Source organism: Lethenteron reissneri, chromosome 3, assembly GCF_015708825.2.
Source record: "Lethenteron reissneri isolate LAM-NWPU_2019-01 chromosome 3, ASM1570882v1, whole genome shotgun sequence".
Taxonomy (NCBI): Eukaryota; Metazoa; Chordata; class Hyperoartia; order Petromyzontiformes; family Petromyzontidae; genus Lethenteron; species Lethenteron reissneri.
The window spans coordinates 3717224-3724468 of record NC_083781.1 but is presented as its reverse complement, the minus strand read 5'-3'; positions in this window follow the sequence as shown (position 1 = coordinate 3724468).

Genomic DNA, 7245 nt, shown 5'->3' with positions numbered 1-7245 from the left:
TGCTCAGTCTGCGGATTTTTATGTCCGATTGAAATCCTGAAAACTCATGAAAGTCTTCACGCACAGTTTTTGTACAGACCGAATCTTGAACATGATTACGCTTCGACAAAAGATAGTGGCGTTAAGATAAATGACGTGAAATCCAATTTTCTTGAATGCTTTGGCCTAGTTCCACGTCAACAAACTGCTTCACCAGTCAGTGAGAATAAACCATACGCTGCTCTCGATCCTATTACGAGCATGAAAGTGTTGATGGCCTTGCAGCAGAAGAAGGAAAAGCGAAGGGGACGTAAGTCCATTAAAAAAAGAAAGACCACCACCAGCGTAACCAATTGTAGCAGTAGCAACAGCCAGAATTCGGACATCAAGAGGATGGACTGCACGGAAGCAGGAGGCTGCGTGGAGCAGAGCATCCCCAAGGTGGATGAACCCAACCTGGCACCTTTGGGTACGTCCGAGTAATGCACACACTACATTTCATTTGGATGTAATTGATAATTTCACAAATTAAGTAATGTACGCATATGTTGATAATATATGTATGTCTGTGCTGAGGAGTGTAGAGATCTGATGTGGTGCTGCTCGTATGTTGGGTTAAACTCTAGGTTTCAGTCACTGAGCCATGATTAAACTGGCTTCTCATTGATGGTCTTATCCAGTTACCAAACACTTCTTCCAGCAAACACTTCTGTTGTTGCGTGGCATGTAGGAAATTGAAAAACCTCTGAGTGGATAAAAAACGGTCACGAAGGGATGTCATGAGTTGTGCAATGATATCTCCTTCCACAAGCTGTTCTCTTACATGAGGTGGTTCACTGCTGTGTGAGAGTTGCACAGGGATACTTCATCTCATGACATGGAGCCAATAGCACGATTGGAATGAAACTGAGCAAAATACATTGTTTGACAAATTCCAAAAAGTGTCTTAATTTCTTAACCGGGGTAAATTTGATTTAAACAAGTGGGTCAATTTAGGGAACATTGTTAAATGAATAGACCGAGTCATTTCCATAATGGGAATTTCCTCTTCATTGTACTAACACCTGACTTCCATGCACATGTACTCGTTCTATTGCAGGTAATTATTGCTAATTAATGAGCTGTAATAGAATAATCTGGCTCAACCACCTCAGTGTTAAATTATAGTTGTTGCTCTGCATCAATATCAACCATACGAAGAAGTGCAAAATGTTGGGGCTTCAAAATAAGCCCCAAAAACGTACCATACGCAGCCAACCGTGCTAATCGGAGGTATTTGTTGCTGGCCATTTGGTATTTTGGGCCTTTGGGCCTGAGGTCAGCAACCGTGATTGATAAAACGTCCCATGTACGTAGTGATGTTATGGCATCCACTGCATGGTGATGAATAAATGATGGATTAGCGCGTGCGTGTGCTCAATGGTGGATGTCTTGTGTTCCAGAGGAAAAGCCCTTCCCATGCAGTGACTGCTCGTACAGAGCGACACAGAAGTCGCAGCTCAAGAGACACGTCCTGAGCGTTCACCACGTGCCCTTCGATAGCGCGCTGGACTCGGACTGCCCCAAGAAGAGAAGGCGGCTGGCTGGGTGCCAAGACAGCGGCCCAACTACGGATTTGGAGCGCGCACGATGCACACGGAGAACTTCCTGATGATTTATTTCATCCTGAGGCTGAGGTACCACGTGTGGGGCGATTAACTCAAGGTTTTGTGCTGCGGACATTTCCATGATGAAATTCCGTCATGTTCACTGCTGCCGAGGTAACCTCTATTTTTAGTCAATTGCTGTATTTTCTTGTATACAATATGTTTAATAAATTGCCCTAATTTCATATCAAAGTTTTTTTGGGTTAGATCGCGTAAGTATAAATTATATTATTGATTAGTGATCATTTAATTAGTATGTTTCCTCTATAAGTAATGATAAATGTAAGATGTCTTCTTCTTCCACGCGTTTGTCCCACTCACGTGGGGTCCGCCGTCCTTGCCACCTTCTCCACACCGCCCCGTCCCGCGCCATCTCTCCCTTCGCTCCACGGGCCACCACGTTCGACCGCATCACCACATCGCCCCACGTCTTCTTCTGCCTTCATCTCCTCATCTTACAATCACAATCACTTAATAACACGCTTCCAGCCGCACTAAGCCTGTAGCTGTCAGAGCGGTTAAAATTATTTGTATTTCTGTCAGTTTCAATGGATTCGCGAATTTGTGTTGGCCAGTAATAATTAGTTTTACACGAAACTTAATTGTTATCAAAATAATTTGAGTGTCTTCGATTTAAAGCTTTCGTGACTGCAGGGATTCATCTTCTTGGTTCTTTCGGTAAAGTCACGTAGAAGGGAAGTAAAAAAATAATAAAAATAAAACATAATAAAATAATATAATAATATAATAATATTATATGATAAAATAAAGTAATATTATTATGTTTTTTATTTTTTATTTTATTACTTCCCTTCTACGTGACTTTACCGAAAGAACCAAGAAGATGAATTTGAGTGTCGTTGTTGGAAAGCATGTTCTGCAACTTCCAACAGTTATGTTTAATAATTATTTGGTGTTCTTTTAGTCTTACGCTAATGTTATGTCCCTTCTGTCCAATATAACATCTGCCACATAAGCAATTAATCCGATACACACCATATGTTGATAACTTAGGCAATTCATCTTTAGTACCAGATTAAAAAGAAAAAACTTGTGTACCATTCCAAATCTTACTTAGATTTTTTGCTTTTCCAAAACTAGAACTAATTTGTCAGTAACTGCCGCGATATGTGGTATTTTAATAGTTTTAATAATCTGATCGCTTTCAGCAGTATTGCTTTTCGATCTAGGTTTGGTATTCACTGCTCTGTTAATTTGAGCATTATTGTAGCCATTCAATCGTAGCGCTTCTTTGACATGTTTAATCTCTCTCCTCAGACTTTCACCATCTGACATTGTTTTAGCCTGATGTATGAGCGTCTTGATGAGAGATGATTTCTGTGCGGGGTTCCCTTTCGGTAAACGTAGTGTGTTATTTTACCATTTAGGCCTCGTCCGAGCAAAATATCCAGCAAAGGGAGTGTGTTATTCACCTCCATTTCCATGGTCAACTGTATGGCCGGGTTTTGTTAATTGAGATGATTTAGACCAGAGCCGGCCCAGCCACTAAGTGACCCTTGCAATTTCAAAGGGTCCCGTGGCCAGCAGAGGGCCCCCTAGAGTCACTGCTAGCTAGTGGGTGAAAAAAATCATACATCAAAGGGGCCTCCAACCAAATTTTGCTTAGGGCCCCCAAAGGTCTAGGGCCGGTTCTGATTTAGACATTCATTCATTAAGTGTATCATTACCATGTGGGCAGACAACAACTAAACCAAAAAGATGGTTTTAATGTACTTGAAGCAAGTGCTCTTGCTTAAAAGTTTCCCATGTACAGATTCGCTACAGCAGGAGATAAAGGAGAGCCCATTGCTGCTCCTTCCTTTTGTTTAAAGAAATTACCTCTCCATAGGAAATAAGTCTGTTAGAGGCCACGGGGGGGGGGGGGGGGTTTATCGTTGTGTTTGTCGCTGCGAGCAGACGGTGCGCAATGGAGAGCTTGCTCAGAGCGGAGCTGGGCACGGACTCGGCGAAGCCGCTGGGCGCTGCGGCCAGTGGAGGCTGCATCAGCACCGGGCAGAGCTACGAGACGGGGCGTGGACACGTGTTCACCAAGATCAACGCCAAGAGCGGGGCACCCTCCTCTACACCTCCTCACCATGCCACCTCGCCTCCTCACTACGCCACGTCACCACTTCACCTCCTGTCATTAATTCATCTTTCCACGCGCACCAGTATCACTCGTTTTTTCGCTGCAACTACTACCACCACCGTGGTGAATGTTGCAGTGAACTTCACCTCGTTGATTTCCCCCTCCACCCACGTTAAGGGACTCGGTCTACCAGACACTTGGACCGCTTCGTCTCTTCCACTCCGCATTCAACCACCGCGCCTCACTGCAGTTCACAACAACGCACTCAACTAAACAACTCGGTCACCCACTCATCCAGTCACTAACTCAATGACCCTATCACACACTCATCCAGTCACCCACTCATCCAGTCACCCACGCATCCAGTCACCCACGCAATCACCTTATCACACACTCATCCAGTCACCCACTCACTCAATAATTATATCACGCACTCATCTCGTCACTCACTCATCCAGTCACCCCTTCATCCAGTCACCCCTTCATCCAGTCAACCCTTCATCCAGTCACCCCTTCAATCACCCACACATCCACTCACCGACTTATCCACTCACCGACTCATCCACTCACCCACTCATCCAGTAACCCATTAATCCAGTAACCCATTCATCCAGTCACTCACGCATCCGGTCACTGACTCAATCATCCTATCACACACTCCTCCACTCGTTTACTCAAACACTCACCCATTTATTCATCCACCCGCTCACCACCATGCAGGTCAACTCACTCTTCTTTTTAAATCCTTTATATTAAGTTCGCGTGCTTGCTTGCTTGCTTAGGACCGTGCAAATCTTTCGGTCGTTTTTTAACCCACTTCCCGTGATCCAATCGAGCTGACATTTTCCACACAGACTCGTTGTGCCAGACAATTATTGTTCGTGAAAAAAAATTCCCAAAATTTTACACTTTTTTGGCAAAATTTTTTTATTTTACATATATTCAAATAGAACTAATTCATGGCTTTGGCTGAACGTCAGAGTGTAAGAGCCAAGAGCGTAACCCCTCCACAGGCCGTGGCGGAGTAGCGCAGTTGGTAGCGCCCTCGCTTCTCATGCCAAAGGTCGCGGGATCGATCCCCGCGTCCTCCACAGGCAAATATATTTTTAAATCCTTTATATTAAGTTCGCTGCCACGCATATAAAGGATTTATAGTGAAAAACTTTGTTTTTACGGGTTATACTTATTAGCTTCATCAGTTTGCACTGCTCCACTCTGGAATCCCCACTCGGTCTTCCTATTTCCCCAAACTCTTGCAACAATAAACTTGATCAATTTAAGGAACGTGTTTCTATGATCTTAATTATCTAATTACTCATTGGACAGTTATGTATTATTTTTTGTTGTTGCTGGCCGCTTGGCGTTTTGTATTGTGTGGGGTTTGCATAGCTGTCAACCCCTTATCAGTGCCTACCTTATTACAGACCAATTCAGACCTTGTTGGTCACCCCGTGCCCCTTAGAAATCTCAACGTTCATCCTACAAAGTCCCATCACAAGGGAGAAGCACACACAAATAGACAACATAAATGTTGTGCGTTTTTAAACGGCTGTCTGCCGTATGGACCTGAAAACTCACTTCCCCCCAACAGAATACGGGTAAACCGTGTGGGTTGACAGCTACGGGTTTTGTTGTGTTTGCAAGTCCAAGTTATAGGAGTGCACCCTGGGTTGTGCGTGGTTCTCATTGGTGGGAGATTCCCTTCGCTGCGTTGCACGCCAGTGGCTGGGGGCTGCCTGGGGCCAGTGACGTGTGAGCCGGTCCCAATGTGCACTGGCAAACATTTATCGCTAGGTAACCCCAGTGTTTATTGCCCGTCTGCACGTGGATACCTGCAGCCCATGTCACTCCACTGCTGGATGAGTCCCGCAATGAAGATACAATCAGTACATCCACTTTGCTTTTGCACTCAACCTGTGTAGTGCCATAAGAGGGGAGGGGCTGCTGGGGGTTCTGGGACCCTAGACAGATAAGCCCTCGGCGCCAGGCGCTAGGATCCCAGGCACCCCAGACAGTTAAGCCCCTTGGCGCCACCAACGGGGGGGGGCTGTGTATGCTCTGTGGGATATCTAGGGGTGCACACAACCCCACCCCTCGTTGGGGACGAGGCATAAAAGGGCAGCTCCCTGGCCGATCGGGGCTAGTCACAGCTCAAGACCCAAGACCCGCCAGCCAGCCAGCTTAGGACCCTGTACCCCCTCGTCCCGCTTGTCCTTGCAAGGGCCGGGACGCTGTGAGGGCCAGTGGTGGGACTCTGGGACTCCCGGCTCTACGTCCTTGTAAGGGCGAGTTCCGAGGAAGCCAGAGTCCAGACCCGCACCTTGGCTGGGTTGGATCAGGTAGCCACCTCTCGGGTAATTGGAGGCGAAGGACCCCAGAGCGTAGCCAGAGTAGTGTATCTAGGCTGTGTACCTAGGCCAGACATGGGCAAAGTACGGCCTGTGGGGCGTATACGGCCCGTTGGGCTTTTTAATCCGGCCCGCCGAACTTGTCCAAATATTATTATTAAATTAAATTTTACCTTCCTCCTGTAATGCCCCCATTTCCCCAATAGATAGCGCACTTTGACCGGGAGAGAGAGAACATTCGTATGAGAAATTCATGTTTCTATTGAAAGTAAGTTAACAGTAATATTTGGGTACAGTATTGTTTTTGGAAGCATTCACTGTAATATCGTATGAACGTTTACTTCACCACATCATCGTATGAATGATGCGAGAAGAGATTAACGGGTTCTTATGTTAGCGATTTACGTACTCGGTGCTTTCGCTCTATAAAAATTACGGCTTGAATGAGGGGGAGGGATATGACTACATCACAAAATTAATATCTTACTGGGAATTTTATATAACAAAAGTTATATACATAACTGTTACGCTTTGTGTAATTTAACAAAACTTAACTCTGAGTTCTCTCCGAATTTCACGAGTCCGTTCTAAACCCCACGGGTTTTTTAAAAAGAGTTTTAAGCACAGAAAACATAATTTTGGAGCTTTCGTGACTGCAGGAATTATTCTTTGGTTTTTTCGGTAAAGTCACGTATAAAAATAAAATAATAAATTAAATAATAGCATACGACGTTTCGATTGCAACACAAGCAATCATCAGGTATAATGAAATAGCGACATAGAATATAACCAGAAAACTATAGACAGACATATAAGCAGACAGATATCACCAAGATACATAGAGAGAGCAACCCAGGTACAGAGAGAGGTGATCGTCTCTGTGGGGTGGCCTTAAATAGACAGAGGGGGGCGGAGGCAGAGAGAGGGAGGGGGTAGGGAAAACATGTACATGTCAATGAGTACGAAGGGAGGGGAGTAAGGTAAGCAGGCTTAGAGGGAGACAGAACACACTAAATTAAATAACCTAGCAAAGTATCGAAATGTTACGTATCGAAATGTTACGACTCTCTGTGTCGTTTTACATAACATTTCGATACTTTGCTAGGTTATTTAATTTAGTGTGTTCTGTCTCCCTCTAAGCCTGCTTACCTTACTCCCCTCCCTTCGTACTCATTGACATGTA